We start from the raw sequence: 18,301 nt of genomic DNA on the forward strand, positions 1-18,301 counted from the left end.
ACTAACACCTGGTGCATGCTGCGTATATGTGTGTGTGTGTGTGTGTGTCTGTGTTTGTGAACTGACAGAAAGAGAAAAAAAGGAAACAGCGGACAGCTCTTGGAGAGATGCTTCTGTTTCATTTCAAAACACCACCTGAGCCTTAATCCCTCAGTGCTAATTCACCGTGGGATGCTCAAATACCCTAGGAGAGGTACAGGATGCAATCCATCAAAAAGGTCTACTTTGAACTTGAGTGCAAACTATTAGAAGTGCATGATTCACTTTTTATGAGTTGAATATTTTTACGTGACAAATGGTACAAATGAGTTTTCGTCCAGTCATCCTTCATTTCATTCAAATAAAGACAAGATGAATAGGCATCTTTTAAGATAGTCTATATCTTTATTTACTACGACAACCACACCTAATACCTAGGTCCACTCAATGACTAAAGATTTATACAATTTGAACAATTTACTCAAGAAAAAGAACAAAGAAAAACAAAAATAAAACTCTTTTAAACTTAATTAAATTAACACAGGAAATCATTCCTTCTTGGCATGATAAATTTCTTTCATTCCTGGAAACCTGAACATTAGTGTTGCAACAAATAACACTTAAGTGTAAGGGGATGGGTGATTAAGGAAAAGAGTGCTGTGTGTCTGTGTGTATCGATATGTATGTTTTCTAACAAAATGCCAGTCTGGATTTTGGGGGCTGTTACAGTTTCATGATGCCCAATGAGCCACACCTGCAGATATGCTGGCAAGCAGAAATGAATATCTTGCACTGTCTTTGCAAGCTAACAAACTGTCAACATGTGTATTCAAACACTTTTCTATGGAATGTTTTTGCACAGTCGTTACCTTCATTTGACAGTGAAGAACCTCACTTTTTTCTGAACTACTTCTCCACAATGCCGTGTTCAACCTTGTCATGTTCAAGCTAATGTTAATGTTAACACAAAGCATCCCGCAGCTGCTTCACAATATCTTTCAGATTTTATTACACTTTTGGCTGTATTTTTATCCCAGTTGACTCTGGTGTGTAGCAGATAAAAATGTAAATCTATGTGAGTAAAATGAGATGAAAAAATCCTAAAATCTAAGCAATGAGGCACTGATGGGAGACTTTTTACTGTGAAGCAGGTTGATTTGCATTCAAATTTGCCAGGGGAAGGATAGGTGTTATTACTGGCAAAAATGGAGAGTAGATCAGATATCGGAAAGACTCCTCTCCATTAAATAAATGGTAAGAACGGTGGCACAAAAGCAAAATCAATTTTTCTATGCCTCAAATTAGCTTCTGCTAAACTGTAGCAAGCTAATCTCATGTAGAAAGTACATGTGTGATGACAGCCATCATTAGAGAGTTATGTTTTGTATCATTTTGGTTTTCCTGATTGGGCATCTATTATATTGAAATGGCAAACTGGAACGCTTGTCAAAGTTGCCAGGAATAATTGGTTAATGCTTTCATACTTTAAAAATCTCTGGTCCATGCTGTATCCGTGCAATTTGGCAACAGTCTTGGTGACAGTAAAACTGACTTCTGCATTTCAGAAAATGCTGTTTTTGGTTTGTGTTGATGATGTAAATCTGGCGTCCCCCTTGCAATTTGTCGATTGGTTCTTTTGGTCTGTGAAGATCATAGGTAGAAGGCTGGAGCTTGGGGCTCATCACTGCAAAGTGATTGGTTGGTTAGCTGGCCTGATTGATAGGTTGCTGTGATTGGCTGGTTGCTGCGATTGGTCGGCACATTGCTGAAGTGAGAGTTCCCCCAGCAGACTCAGATCTAAGATTTCTCCATTATTGTTTAATCCTAGAAAAGGAAGCCATTTCAGAAGACTATCCACTCATTCATACCACCTTAAGACTATACAATTGTCAAAACAAACCCTCACACGGAGATGAGAACTTATAGTGCCGCATCGATGCAGCAGGGGTGTAAAGAGTGGGAGTTCTACAATGGCTGCATTGATATTGGGTGTCTGTTGCTGATAAATTCCTCATGGGTGTAAAGCAACAGGCTAACAAAAACTACTCTGATTATTTAGAGATCTGTGCCTGCTGGGGAAATAACTTCATCTTATGTGTTCCATTGAGAAGGCCGGCTGATGGAGTTAGCCGTTTGTAGTTTGCTGTCTAGTTCACTTGCGGGGCTGTTGGATGTACTGGTTGATGTGCTGGTGGGGGGGCATCTTGGTGACACAGGGCTGGGGCTTCTGATGAGCCACCTGGGCGGCTGCAGGGGTGAAGTCCTTATCACCCTGGACAGAACACAGTCAGTCAATAATCTCCAAGGGCAAAATGATGGCTCGCATTCACTCGCGCCAGACACTCAAGCTTTCAGCCAAAGCAAAATGAGCTCATGCATAGTCCTGCTGCTAAACACGATGAAACTTGATGCCAAAACTATCTCGCCTTTTCAGACATATGCAACTTCAGCATGCCTTGTAGAGATAAAATGGAAGGAATTCTTGATGGCCAATATGCAATGCTTTTATGTCATACAAAACCATGTCATTTTGGAGTTGTACTGTCACAAGAAGTGTACAGACAGAACAGCTGGTGTTCCCGCAGGTACATGAAGCATGAACCATCTTGATAGTAGTGCTCAAACCATGGGGGAAAACATTTGTCTTAAATCACTTTCGTCACATATTTGCCATCTGGGAAAATTATGATTGAGGCTAAACCTTCAGATGGCATTGCCCGTCAAGTCTGCTACCACTGCAACATACGGTACAGCGATTATCCATCCAAATGAAGTTAGATATTGAACTAGTTGCAAGAACTATACTGTGAGGTAGGGATGTGGATTTTTACAGAAATCAAAAACATCAATGCAAAGGATATAGTGAAGCTTAACACTAAACACCAGAGGTAGGACCAAGTTATTGTTTTACACGATTTGTGTGTTTGTTTTTCTTACACACACACACAAGCTGAAGTGTTTTCACATGGCCATCATTGATTTTTTTTGTTTTGTTTTGTTTTTGATGCCACTGGCAACTATGCATCACCTGGGAGTAAGAAGTTGTGTGTTTGATTTCGTGAAGTTATTATAGAGACACGGGGGGCTTGGGGTAGTCTGAGGAGCCTATAGCATGGGCGCACGCTCACACACACACACACACACACACACACACACACACACACACACACACACACAACTGAAGTCTTTTTTCTCTCTAAAGAAGTTGGAAGTTGTTGTGTCTCCATCTGTAATTTTCAACCTGCAAGTTTTGCATATTGCAATTTGTTTTTTGTTGACCACTGCATATTTTCCGTATGCCAACAAAAATGTCTTTAGTATTGGTTTTTTTTTCTGACACACAACATACCCAACATAACAACAGATCTCCATGGTTCTCTCCTGCAACTTGAATGGATATTGTCAGATTGGCTCAAACAGAGCTGATATGGGGATTTAATGTCAAGTTGATGTGAGTGAATAGCGTTAATGTTTGTAGGTTTATTTATTTATTTTATTCATGAGGGACTACGTGAAGTTCAAAACATAAGTAGTACCATTTGATGCATCATACCAGATTATAGCTTAGAGCTAATTTGCATTTGCAGTCCCCTGGCAGGTCGGAGCAAAGACAGAGCACAATAACACAATATAAAATTGTTCAAGAATAAAAGGGGAAAAAATTTAAAAAAACAACACATAATAGCACATGATATGACAGTGCAAAGCAAAACTACACAAAAAAGCAAATCACACACAAAACACACAAAACAAAGATACACACAATACCGCATCACAAGTGAAGGCTTGTCACATTGAAAACAAGTTATGAATACCATATTTTAAGATCAGAAAATGAGAGGAAATGTATTTATTCCTAGCACACCATTTTTAATAAGATACTTGTGCTTGGGGAAAGGTATCAAGTATTTTCAACTCAAAAGGTCTCCAGTCTGAGTGTAGTCACAAATAATGGGTTGTTGTAAGTCTAAGTCAAATTTTGACTCGAGTCTGACTCAAGTCCAAGTCATGTGACAGTAGTCCACACCTCTGGTAAACGCAACAGATATTTGTAAATTATGGCATGAAAACATTCATGTATTATAATATTTTGTGTGTTTTTATGCTGGGGCAAAGTATGCACACTTTATGCTCTATTTTTAAATCCTTTCCCTCGTTAATCATAATAACAATGGTGAAATCCCCAAAGTGAAGGGTAGAGTATGGCACACTCATCTGTCCCATGCTCATACGCTTTCCAACCTCAATCTCTTATTCCAAGAAAAATGCCCATAAACAGCCGCTCGCTTCTAAATCGGATCAAGCAGGAATTTGATCATTCACAGGGGAATGCAGAATTTTAATCAGACTTTCTACAAGCATGACTTGATCCTTCCCTTGTTACTTCTTTTTTTTATCTTTACCTGCCAGCAGCTTTTCTTTCTTCCTCAGTGATTCTGTCTCTCTCTCCTCTCACACCTGTTTTTCACTGGTTTGTGTCAGACTGTCTTTTTGTTCCTCGTCTTAACTCACCTGTGTTTCATTAGAGAGCATTCCATCACCCATCACATTATTTCAAACAGATCGATGGGAAATATAGCTATTTCACAACACTTTGATTTTTTTTCCATCTTAAATACAAAATTTATAGTATTTAAATATGTTGGTCTTTTGCTGATGCTGTCCAGTTGTTGCCATATGTGGATGTTACTACTCCATCATAAATGTAATAACCAAACATATGGTTCCCTAATATTCTGATTTCGTAGGATGTCCACATGGATAAATTTATATAACCAATCAACGCTTGAAAACACAACACACTCTGAACACACACACACACACACACACACACACACACACACACACACACACACACACACACACACACACACACACTGTCTGAACCTCTTTCTGAACTTTATTCGCCCACCCCATCCATGCTTGACCCTAATCCTCTCTGTATGTGTGCTTTGGTTTTGTACTGTAAGCGAGGCAGTGCACTAACTCTACAGTATGTGTGTAGGTAGACACAAAACATTTGCTGTGTGTGTGTGTGTGTGTGTGTGTGTGTGTGTGTGTGTGTGTGTGTGCACGCGCATGCACGTGTGTGCATGCATGCGTTTCTTTCATTTAAAGCCAATTCCTCAGCTAACTGTATGGGATGTGGATGGATTTGACCTCCAATTGCCCTTCTTCTCTCTTCCAATGCTCAAAGCTTCTCTCGCCTCTATCTCTGTCCTACTGAGGGAAGAGGTATGGGAGGGAATGCAACAAATTAACTGTATTATTGAAGCTGTAGTGATTGGCAAGGCACATCCCAACCTTCTGTTTCTTTTCCCCATTTTCACCATTTTAGTACACAGCTAAAATACTCACTCGTAGATTATATTTGGGACTTTTATTTTCAAAACCAAACTTTTATCAAAATACTTTTCAATGTTTTAAAAGAAAGATGATAAATTGAGAACCCTTATAAAGTTTTTTTTTTTTTTTTTAACTCTCTTGTTTAAATGTGGCTCAAAAAGACAAAGTGCTTGATAAAATTGTTTTTTTTTTTTTTTTTGGAACTTTTGAGACAGCTGACATCAGCTCATGCTAGATTTTTTTATGGTCATCTGCTCCAGGCACGCTACTGCACATGCTTACATTACCTTGAATTGCATTGCTACATGTAGCTACAAGCTAACGTCAGGGAAACATGTAATCTCAGTTGGCAAAGGTGTTAATTTCTCCCCAAATTTGGATAACATTCCTGCTAGAACATGACAGGTTATGACAATATTGTTTTAGAAGCTTGTTGATAGAAAGTGCCACTATACTCGGTAACAGTCATTCCCCATCTACGTGCTGACCAATCAGAGCAGACTGGGAATTGTTTCTGAGGGGGCTTGAAGAGCCAGGTGCTAAAATTGAGCTGAAAACAGGTGTTCCAGCACAGACAGTATAAGGAAAATAAAGTGTTTTTTGAGCATTAAAGCATGTAAACATGTTCAAGTAGAAAACCAAAATACAAGTCTGATTCTGAAAATGAACATAGGTTCCCTATAATCCATTTTTGCAAACATAAATGTTATATTTATAGAAAGTGGGAAAAAAAAAAAAAAAAAAAAGTAAGATTATCGATTTGGGTAACATTTTCACAATGCTTTATGACAACACTCATAAACACATGATGCACTATTTCTCTCCATACTTTTTTTTTCTGAGAATTTGTTATAAAAAAAAGAAAGAAAGAAAGAAAAAAAACAGTCTAAACCAATATGCAGTTATGCATATACCCAGTATGCTGCACTGCAAGGATGTACTTTTCAGTTATTACATCTTAGATTTTTATGTTTGTAACAGTCAGTGTGTAATATAAAAATCATAATTCATCATCATAAACACATTTCTTAATATTTTGACATTGTATTACAGACTCTTTTGCTGAGTTATGATGACTTTAATTGACAGTGCCAGTTTTGGGGGTAGAGAATAAGAATTTCTGGGGAGGTCTGATCCAGCAAGCAGGAGGACATGTGGTCTGAGCACAAAACCCAACTCCCGACATGAGGAACAAACACATGTATTACCTGAACTATTTTTTTGTCCCCTTGGAGGTTCTACTTCAGCTTGTCTAGCTTTAGATGCCCACCTTTGGTAACATGGGTGCCTTGAATAATTTTCACAACACAAAACCACCTGAGAATCCCATTCTAGCTTGAAAAGGAGAAAGGAAAGATAGAAAATAAAGAGCTAGGAAACGTCTTATTTTTTAGATTTAAAAAAAAAAGACCCAGCAGGTCACAAACACACACACACACACACACACACACACACACACACACACACACGTGCACACAAGCTGAAGTGTTTCACTTAGCTGCTAAAAGGCTTTTCTGAGGCTTTGTGCAGTGCTAGCCTCTGGGTTTGATGGCAGTGATAGGGGGCGAATGGGAAGGCTAGAGGAGGATCGGGGGATAAATGGGATGCCTGCCACCTTGCTGATATCACTGCAATCTTCCACAAACAATCTGCCTGGTCTGACACACACACACACACAAACACACACAGCAGGAAACTCAAGGACACTTTTTCCACAAACACATATGTATGCACAAGCACTACATCCAAGGCATGCAGTCAAAAACAAACACGGCTTTTCACAGACTTTAACCCACTTTTCAAAGTGGCGGGTCAAGGCTGTGAAAGCTTACGCAAACAAACACACATACAGGAGGTCGACACAGTTAAAGCAACACTTCTGCCATGTACCACACTGTGATCTAACGTTTTTGTTATGAAAGGGCCTTTGTGGAGCTTACCATGTTCAATACTCTTTGCTGAGACCGTGTCAGAGAGGTCATACTGCATTATGTGTTACCAAATTAAACATAATGACGGGAACATGCAACATGGATAACAATTAAATAAAAGTCATTCAAATGCAATTTTCAGATTGTGAACATTACATATTTTTACAACACTTTTTAAGTAAAGAAGTGTCAGTGCTTTCTCTCTTTTTTCATGTTTTTTCAGGCTTGTTTATGAGAAATCGTGACACTTTTTGCTGATGTGTTTCATGGTTTAAGAAGTATTTCAGTGCTAGAAAGATGGAGTTATCATAACACTAGGCTGTCTATGCAGCAGAAAGACGCAAAACGACACGATCTGCGATAACAGAGAAAGGGCAAAGGCATTCACTTTCACTCAGGAGGTAGAAAACCTACAACTACCAGACTGTACTGTGTCACACCAGACCAATAAATGGTCCCACTGGTGAGTGACCTTAAACAAGCATGGCCATTTTGACTGGCTGGTGAAAGACAATCTCGATACAGCTAAACACTGCACTAAAATATGTTTCTGGAATATATTATAGGTGAAAATGGGTAACACAGTACCAGAATCTACGTTTATATTTGAACAGAATTACTTCGTTTTATCATTTGATCTCAGCTTTTCAACCTTTGTCATTACACTACAGGAAACAGTATGGCAACCACTTCTCGTTCACAAATTCTCGTATAACAGCCAAACAGTGCGCCAAAATATGTCTCTGAGAACATTTTAGGTGAGAAATAGGCAATGCAAAAACAGAATCTGGGTTTATAATCCATCAGCACTGCCTAAATTAACTGTTTGATCAGAGGTTTGGTCTGAGTTTGAGAGATATAGTCTCTCTCTCATTCTCGTTGTGTCCGTGGAGGCAGGCACACTGAAAATGCGGAAGTACATTCTTTATGTTCGTGCAATGGCCCTAGAGCCAGCAAAAGCCCACCGAATGATCTGAGCACTGAGCTGAAGGGAAGTTTAACATAGCTCATTTAAAAATACTAACCACAGTGTTTTTGTACATAGCAGGTTTAAAATAAGCAAAACATCCATTCAATTTAATGGCACAGATAACATTGATTCATACATTTATTATTTGTTATTAAGAAACAAACCATAAATCAAACTCACAGTACAATCTTTACATATATTTGATCACTGATGCTCTTTATTTTATAACATTTTTTTCCCCTGGTGTTGTCTCCATTTTCTTCTCTTCTCCCTTATTATTCCCTTTTCTCTCTTGTTCTATATCAGCACTAACCTCCATCTCTCCCTCTAGAGCTCATGTCCCAGTTATAAACCACCTTATCAGGCTTATTTCATCACTACTGGTGGTCTGCTTATGTGCATATCAGAGAATGTGTGTGTGTGTGTGTGTGTCTTACCTTTGTCACCACTCCAGACACAATCGTAGGGGGCTTTGGTGGACTAAAACAGAGAAAAAAAGAAGAAGAGAATGATTAATTGAAAATTACTTGTTAAATTCCAAACAATGCACAATTCAGTTAGCAGAGTGTATGTCCAGCGCTCTATTCTGTGGTGTAATTTAATCACATTGTGTGCAGGCCAGCGGAGCAGCTTATTGTATTGCAATGTTTACAAAAGTTAACCAATCTGGCGGCTTCAAAACCTCCAAAAAGTGACACTGTGCAAAAAATTTGAACATCCCGAGTTGTCAAAACACATAACACCCACAGTCTTACTCTCTCTGGCAGCACACACACACAGACACACACACGCACACACCGGATGGACCTGCCAGCGGCTTAAATAGCTCTCATTCATCCTGGCCAAACACTGGGGCTCACAGCTTCTGGATGGCAAGCATGAGAGGGGAGAGGGAGGGAGGTGGGAGAAAGCTGATGCTATGAGAGGAAAGGAGAGTTAAAGAGGAGGATGATGATAAAGGAAAGGATTTGGGAAGTAGGAGAAAAGGAGAGGAAAAAGAAGCAGGAGGACAAGGGGGTAAAGGCAGGTCAGGGCAGATAGGGGAGGGGGAGGAGTGGCATGAGGCAAGAGGGCAGGGAGGACAGGGGAATGAAATGCCTATATAATAATAGACTGTTAAAGGAGAGAGGGATGGAGGAGAGAGGGAGGCAAGCGCTCACTCAGACATAGAGAAAGGGAAGGGATGGAGGCAGAGAAAAAGATGAGGAGGAGGAATGCGGAACCTGAGGTAAGTATCGACCTTGACATGACAAACGAGCGCCGTCTAATTTTACGGCGTCGTCACCCCCCCGGCATAAGAGTACAGTTGTGGTAGCCACCTTCAAAACTCCACTCAAAGACATCAGCTATAGCAGCATGTCCGACTTATGGCTTACCTCATTAACAGCATAAATATGTTGAAAAGAAGTTTCTCAAACTGCAGCATCAGCAGTGAGAATTGAAGCACTCGGGGAAAAAAACATCTGAAACACCTGCTACTTTCTTATTTATTTTATGATCCATGCACAACTTTTTAATCACGAACAATTAACGGTTGCGGATTTTCAACACATCTGGCTAACCTCCGTCTCTGCAATCAACACCTTGGCACTGAACAACCTTCTGCTGCTTATCTTAATGAGCATTTACACCTTGCTATTAAATTAATGCTTGTATATGTTGAATTTCACTGATTATTTCTTCACTAGCCACTTGTCATGATGTGGGGTTAAAAGGTTCTCTATTAGCAAGTCAATTAACTAGAATATGTCATAATAACGGCGCAACTGTTCCTCATTCAAATGAATTCTCCGCTAGCTGCGAGGTGGTCGTGCTGGTTTTCTGCGAACATTTGGCTTGAAAGTAGAGTCTGAAATTTTTAAGGTTATCTGGGGAGCAGATGGAGAATAAATTGTGCATATAGCAAGTGCCAGGCAAAGAAAAAACTGTGAAAACACATATGTATTATGTATATTTATGTGGCTCAATTTTTTTTTATCTTAAACACATCTGGCAGAGTGCCATTGCAGAAGTATCAGGACTTATTATACACACAATAGTTAAATGAATAATTGCATGCTAGCATTATGGGATAGGGGAGAGCAGTGTGAGTTGCCACATTCATTATATCTCACTCAATAGTTGTTGGAACTGATTGTTTTTTTTCTCAAATTGAGGTGAGACATCTTTGACAGTCTTACAGGAGTAAGACACTTGACATTAAGACGTTGTTTTTCATGACAAAATGTAAATATTCAGCTGTTCTGTGTCTCTCTTTTAAGCTTTTAACAATTAAAAAGTACAAATGGAGAGGCGTAGTTTGGATAAGTTGTTTTCTTAGCTAGGCTACAACATGTAGTTGTTAGCTTAGTCCAGAGTTTCCACACATTTTCCTGGATAAAATTTCAGAAGTTTTTCATGACTTTTTAAGGATCCATAAGGACTTTTTTTTAGAGGTATCAGATTCAAACTCTATTCAAACAAAATTTCAGCTGGTAAATAAATTAAAAATGTACATGATGGTAAATGAAACATGCACATTAGAAAAATATTAGGACTATGTTAGATTCACAGCTACAGAAAAAAAACTTACAAAGGACAGAAGGATGGAGGAGAGAGGGATCTCAAAGGAAGATTACTATAATAATTTCAGAACTAAGATGAGGAACACAACTTTTTCCACAACTGGAAAATGATTGTTGCTATCAAAAAATCCCTGTTGGGGATGACTGTCACATTCTCTTGGTGTTGGTCGTTTCACGTATTAATCCATAAGGATAAAAAAAAATGTACAGGAGATGTGTTAGGTTGTTGCATTTCGATTAATATTTTCAGTGAAATTAATCTTTTAAAATTCATTTTTAAAGATTTGTTTCCCTATTAAAATAACATTAGGTCTGTGACTGCTAATCCCACAATGGTTGTTTTATGTGCACAAGATGTATTTGACTTCCATATCTTTTGAACAGAATAATTAATTAAGGAGGGGAGTGTCTGCTTGACACTTTTGGCTTCCATTACACACTCAAAGGATATTTTATTAAGGATACAGTTTCGACACATTCAAATGAAGCGTGACAACCAACCCCATGCTCCCCTACCAGAGTTACTAATTTATTTTAACAACCCCTTCTGGCTGTAAGTTTGCTCATTTGCACTCAGCTGTTATGGCCAGCTTTTAGAAATGTAGAAATTTTAATTGAACAGTGTGCCTCACAGGTGAAATATCTTTATAACAACTTGTTCTTAATATGTATTTATGTTGAACACCATGCGACAGAGACATGCAACGCACATATACAGTGGCTGCTTTAATTCCAGTTTCAGCTGGCTACAGTGAGGTGCTACACGGCAGTGTTAAGGTGAAAAGCAAGCTCATATTCACATACTGAGAGAGCGTGGGCTGGCATTCACCACACGCTGGATCTACACATGTCTCTATTGTATTGAATGTCGATCTCCATTGTGCAATCTTAAGTTAAATCCTGAAATGTTGAAAACAGACTGCAAAGGGAGGGTGGTATGAAAAAAAAAACAAGGATGAAAGAAAAGAAATGGATTGCATTTGAAGCCTGTTAGCATCAAACTTTGCTCGATGTTACTAGGATTGGGCATGAAGGCTGGGGAGACAGAGGGCAGGCGGATAAGACATGACAAGACAGATAGACAGACAGACAGGAGTGAGGCGTGTAAGCCTGTCAGAGAGACAGTTAACAAGCATCTGACTCCTTCAAAAGTGCACAAAAAAACTTGTTTAAAGTCAGATAGATAGTGAGATGAGAGTGTAGACTTTTCACCTAACTGGCTGTTAAATAGATAAAGACTGTGTGGTCACATGTTGTAGAAAGACAGCACGAACGATATGCTACTGACACCTGTTTTTCCATCTATTCTATCTGTATAGTAAAGTGGAAAAAGAAACCCAGAGAAGGGTGAAAAGTGACAAAGATCTCTGCTGTGGCTTGGTGTGATTGGGAGGAGGGTATGGAGAGATGGATGAGCCTGCAGGGGGCAGTAAAGAGCTGTAAGGAATCCTTGGGAGGAGTCTCTTTGTGCCAGGAGAGCAAGAGTTAGAGGAGGGGAAAGGAGAGGAGAGGAAAAGAGAGGAGAGGGAGAAAGAAGGAGAGAGAAAAAAGGAGAGGGAGATACAGAATGCTAATTTTAACTAATAACTCACAGTGAAATGTGAATTAATGGTATGATGTTTTCTTCTTTCCTTCTAAAGCCACACCTCACCGCCACCACCACCACCACTACCCCACCCATCTCTCTTTGCTTCAGCAGAGCAGGAAGTTTGTTGCCGTGGGCGAGGTGCTGGTTGCCATAGAAACTGATGCCTGTTGCCTGTATCCACTCCTCCTCCTACCCTCTCTCACGCTCTCTTTCTCCTCTCAACTTTTCACCACGAGCTGTCAGCGTACTGCACATTTAACAACAGATCCTACATTCGGCACATGTGTGCATCGAGCTAAGTCAAGCGTGCATGCAGCACCGCCTGCTCTTTTTAGGAGGCGCCGAAACATATCCACCTCTCACCAAAATATGTAGGAGAGGTGACGGCGCAACCAACATGAGGCCCGTGATCACCTTCCCATTTAGTTGTTACACACAGAGCTAATAGCCGACGTGTGAGCAGTTCATAAACCATATTCGCTTGAATAAGAAGCAATATGTTAAGTGATGAAACAGCCATATGTTTGTGTGTTTACCTCCTTTTCTATGTCAGCTGCTTCTCTAACTCCCTTTGCAACAGCATATTTTTACACAGAAGAAGAATTCACCTGAATGCCCTGTAGATTTATTCCTGATGCATTTGAAAAACACATTTACCTGACAGTCAGCGGGCAGAGAGCTTCTGCTGGGTCACCAGCTTGCTCTGGCTTATGCCTCCCTTTATCCTCTGTATCTAGCCACCCTTCTCCCATTACTCTCTCAGTGAGTAAAACCTTTTCCTCTTCCATATCTTCATATCATTCCCTGCCTTCCATACCATTATAATCCTCCCCTCTCCTCCTCGCCATAATTCCGGCCACCTATCGGTCTCTCTTTGCCCCATCTGTCCATCTCGGCTAGATTGGGTACGGCAGGTGTTCCCCTGACTACAACGCTTCACTGGCTGCGACTAATGCGAAATTTACCCAGTAGCCACCTGCTAGACGTCCATCAGCATGACATGGAGAGGGGACAGACAGAGTGTGAGCGAGAGAGTTTCAGCCACTGCATTTACTGATGGAGTGCAGTTACTCAGCCTCTCTTTTTGGATGGGCTGACAGGTCGTTTTTTAGTTTAAGATAAACATTTCGCAGGAGGAAGGTAAACCTGCGTTTACACAGCGAGGCCAAGAGGAGTTTATCAAGCTAAAGGATTGAGATGGTTTCCCTCAGTGATTAAAATGCACTGTTTGTCTAATTTATTTTGGCAGCTCAGGTAATGATTCTTCTTCTCTGACTGCAAGCTCTAAAAGGAAACATTTGGAAGAATAAATACTCAACTATTAAACTCTGTCTCTGGTGAGACAAGTAGCCAGTTTACACGTCAGGGAAAAGACTCAGAGATATTTAAATCCACAAAATTCTATACTGAATTTAAAAAGCAGACATTCAGTTGAGTCCTCTGCCACTGCAATGAATCATAACACATTCAGATCATCTTTAAGTAAGACTGCAATGCAAGCAAACAAAGGAATGATATAATCCTAAAAACAGTGGGGGGTCAAAAGTCATTAGTGAAGCTTCCGCTCTTTGGAATAATTGCACTGCATTGGTGATTATAAATTGGACAAATGATCAAATATTTATTTAACTTAGAGTGTTCATTATTTTGATAATTGATTATTACTCTTTCAAGCAAAAATACCAAACATTTCTTGATTCAAGCTTTTGAGATGTGAGGTTTAGTTGGTTCTCTAATTTAAACTGAGTATCTTCAGGTTTTGAACTGTTGTATGGACAAAAGAAGGCATTTTAAGACATCATATTGGGCTCGTGGACAGTGTTTCCCACATAATTAGAATGTATGTGTGGTGGGGGGTAAACTTTTAGTTTAGTTTTTTTGCCTGTCTGTGCTCTTTGTATCACTGTGTCCCCTCTCTAAACTGTTCTGTTTTTGTTGGTTTGTGAACGCAGCGCAGGCAGATCTTTAATGATCTTTTTCACCTCAGCAGCTGTTTGTGGAGTTGTAGATAGATAATTGATCAGTTGATCTGATGAGATCGATGGATGAAAGAAGCAACTGCAGCAGAGGTGAGGCAATGCAGACAGTGCAGTTATAATTAAGTTTCACTTTTACTGCATCTGGCGTTTTGCTGCTCCATCTGAGCCCAGAGTAAGCTCTGCGCACCGACAACGTAGTGCAAAGAATTACTGAATGGTACATATTTTCTAATAGTGCTCCAAATAAGCTGTTCAGCCACAGAAACAGAAGGAAAATACATGGCAGCAGATTTTTTTTATCGTGGCAGGCTGTCTCAAATGTGTGGGAAAACCCTGTAGGAACTTTTATTGGGCTTTTGTTTCCGCAATTTATGAATTGGAAGATTAATTCATAAAGTTTCAGCCCCAGTTTAATTCTCAAAGATATACAGCATTACTCCATTTCCTCTGAGGCAACACTGCAATATCAGGAAGTGCATATTCACCAGGCTGGAATGGCGGTCACACCCTGACCAGTGTCCGCTATAACTTAGATGTTTTTTTTATTGTCTGCAGTGTTACCACTTTCTCAAGCAGACCTTTACCCCTGAGAAGTAAAAGCCAAGTTTGCATGTTGTTTTTGTACATCTGGTATCTACATGACCTCACTTTTCATTTTTATGCTATGTCTATTATTATTGCCACTCAACTTGGCACAGAGCAAAAGGAAATAACTTTTTGCCAGAGATGGTTTTGATTCTATTCCTGCTCTGAATTACAGGAAAGCACTTAAACAACAAGTTCACAGTGGATGAAGAAAATGCTAGGTATATTTCAGTGTGTGTGTGTGTGTGTGTGTGTGTGTGTGTGTGTGTGTGTGTGTGTGTGTGTGTGTGTGAGGCCTCATGTCTAAAGTACACGTACGCAACATTTCTTGACAGTTGGCAATGTTCTTGAACCCTGCTCTCTGCTGCGCGCTGCTCGTCAGTTCTCATTTATCACCTCTGATTAGCGTGCGCGCACAAACACACACACACACACACACAGATATGTGGTGTGAATATGCCACCTGTACTGATACTCATGAATATTGAGTAGCTGTATGTGGGTGTAGTAAGCAGACATACACAATTACAGTGAAAATAGGCAAGAACTTGCACCACCTCGCAGAACGGGGTGACCTCCGCATGAACAATGCATTCAAAATACCAAACATGCTAATATGGGAAACACAACAATTATTGTCACTCAGAAACAGAGCCAACGTGATGTAAAACATGCAAACCAAGGCTGCTTATGGCAAACAATAGCGACTGCTGAATGGGCTGCTCAAGTTAATGCTGTAATTATGCAGTAATTATGTTGTTTACCGAATAAGCTGGCAACAGTACACAACAACTCTGCAGCAGAATTGCCTACAGGTGCAGCCTTATAGAAACGTGGAAGAGGCTAAATTGCTTAGTTGACAATTTGCGGGGGGTTGTGTTTGTGTGTGTGTGGGTGTGATTAACAATTTACAAGTCACCATTTCTCAATCTAACTGTAAGGGAGAATTGAATCATTTTTTAGACTGTAGTTTGCTTGTGTGTGTCTTTAACTGTGCACATTGATGGATTACGAGACAATGGGCCTCTGGGTACAGACATGACGAGGTCCCTCCACCTCTCTGACATGACAGCAAGGACTCACTCAAAGAACACACAAAACGACTATAAAATGACGCAACCATGACTTTTGTAGTCATTTGTAACACTTTGGGGTCCGTTTTTGTGTCTCTTTTCAGTCCCTTTGTCTCTCCTTGTGTTGTTTTGTCTCCTCAGGACATTTGGTCTTTTTGCAGATGTTTCCCCTCACTCTAAGTCATTCGTGTCTCCATTAGTGATTATTTTATGTCTATTTGTGGTTATTTTCTATCTCTCTGTGGTCATTTGTGTCTCTTGGTGGTCATTTTGCAGGGTTTTGTCATTAACTATGGCCTGATGGCCCATGGCCAGAAAAAGTTACTTTGTGCCCACTAAATATCACCTGAAAAAAATCCCTGCGTAACCACCAAGTTTTATCAGGTCTCTCGTTGACAATGAGACTTAATGTCTAAATGTAGCATTTTTAGGGGAAAACAATAGAGTATGTCCGCTGTCGTGTTGACAGACTGTGACCTCAGAGACTGTGGAAGAATATGCCATGGGTGTTTATAAAAAATTATTTAAGTGTCACAGTTCAGGGAGTCTGTGATAACTTGTGTTAAACTGTCTTAATCTATATTTTTTTTAACATAAGTTTACATTTGGGCTATCAGATATGTACTTTGGCCACCAAATTTGGGGGGGGGGGGGGGGGGGGGGGGGGGGGGGGGGGGGGGGGGGGGGGGGGGGGGGCAATGCTTTAAAAAATATTTGTGTCTATCCCTTTTTTTGTGTATCTTTGTCTTCCTTTGTCTTTCTTTGTGGTCATATCATGTCTCTTGGTGGTCATTATATCTCTCTGTGGTCATTCTCTATCACTTTTTTGGTAATTTTTTGTGTCACATCATAGTCATTTTGTGTCACTTTTTGTCATTTTTGTGTTTCTTTGTGTTCAATACATGTTGGACTCTGTTTTGTGGTCAATTTTCTTGTTCCCTGTTCTTGTGGTCATTCTGTTCTCTCTTTGCAGTCATTTTGTGTCTCTCTTTGTAGTCATTTTACAACTCTTTGCAATCATTTAATGACTTTCCAACATAAATTGACAGTCTCTTACAGTCTTGCCAGTGAGCCCAGGGGACCATCTCACTCCTCAGGCCCGTGCCCTGAAAACATGTTCATGTAATCTTTCCATGACTGAGTAGTTTGTTGTACCTGCTGCTGACGTACCTCTCCTCTATTCATCCTCGTCTTTTCTGCGGTTGGTTCTGGAGCAGGAGCCCGGTGGGTGCTATTCTGCACTATCCTCATACCACCTGCTTTTTACTGTAACACACACGGGAAGGCACATATATGGACACTGTGATTACCAATGAACTGAGACAAATGGTTAAAAAATGATCAATGTTATCAATAGCTAATTTAAAAAGAACTGTGAAAATGCAAAGATCCCAGACGTAAAACAAAACATTTAGGAACATATTGCATTTGGATGGTTAAGCAAGTATAAGACTTAACTTGCAATATAAATTCCATTTTAAAAATTAACTAGAGCATACCTCCTATATTGATTTACTTGGAAATAATCAAATGTTTAAGTTGGCACACTGGTTAACAAAGTAAGTTCTGTCCCTTATTTTCTTAACTGAAACACTAAGTTAAAATAAATGATATAACGGCTGTAATGGCAAGGAGCCATCCTGCCATAGGGGTTCCTTGATGTGCAAGCCCCTAAATTGTCAGCAGCTGCAGAACAGCTGTTCTTTTTTGCTGTCCTTGACTCACTGAACTCTGATACCCTTCACTGCAGAGGTGCTTATTACAGAAAATTTGAATGTCAAATGGTCTCCAGTGCTTCCTAACCAGCTGCATGTTTGTTAAAGACTGAGCTGTATGTACTACTTGCAGGCCTTGCACTAATCACAGGTAGGGTACGAGGGGCATGTGTTTATCTTAGTTATCTAAGTGTTGCTATCAGTCCTGCAGCTGCTTTGAGGCCATGAGTGCCCTGCCACACTGCTCATGTTCCACACGTATGATTTAACTCAGCCTACATCCAAGGCACTGCCTATGATCTCCTAACGTTCATCGCAACTAAAACCGCAAACATTGTAACTAAAACCTTTAAACGTTTGATTGCGATTACCACTAGAACGCTGCATTATCACCAGGATTAGTTGTTGTTTTGCAAGTTTTCGCGCCAACCATGGAAGTGGGGGAATATTCGAAATATGGCAAATTTGCACAGCGTGAACGCCGAGACACTTTTCCAGTCGCTGGCATCTGCAAGTGTAGTGACTGCATAAGTACTAATTCATCACCATCATCTGTTTTTTTGTTGGTTTC

At 40.0% G+C, this 18,301-nt stretch overlaps 1 long non-coding RNA gene across 1 annotated transcript; it reads right to left on the bottom strand.

Annotated features, from left to right (window-relative positions):
- Window positions 1–2,202: 2,202 nt before the first annotated feature.
- LOC121960739 lies at window positions 2,203–17,210 on the bottom strand. Its single transcript, XR_006107002.1, has 3 exons — window positions 17,171–17,210; window positions 8,664–8,706; window positions 2,203–2,251 (listed from the first exon to the last, which is right to left on the bottom strand). It is a non-coding gene; the product is annotated as an uncharacterized LOC121960739 (long non-coding RNA).
- Window positions 17,211–18,301: the final 1,091 nt, after the last annotated feature.

This window comes from Plectropomus leopardus, chromosome 21 (assembly GCF_008729295.1).
Source record: "Plectropomus leopardus isolate mb chromosome 21, YSFRI_Pleo_2.0, whole genome shotgun sequence".
Lineage (NCBI taxonomy): Eukaryota > Metazoa > Chordata > Actinopteri > Perciformes > Serranidae > Plectropomus > Plectropomus leopardus.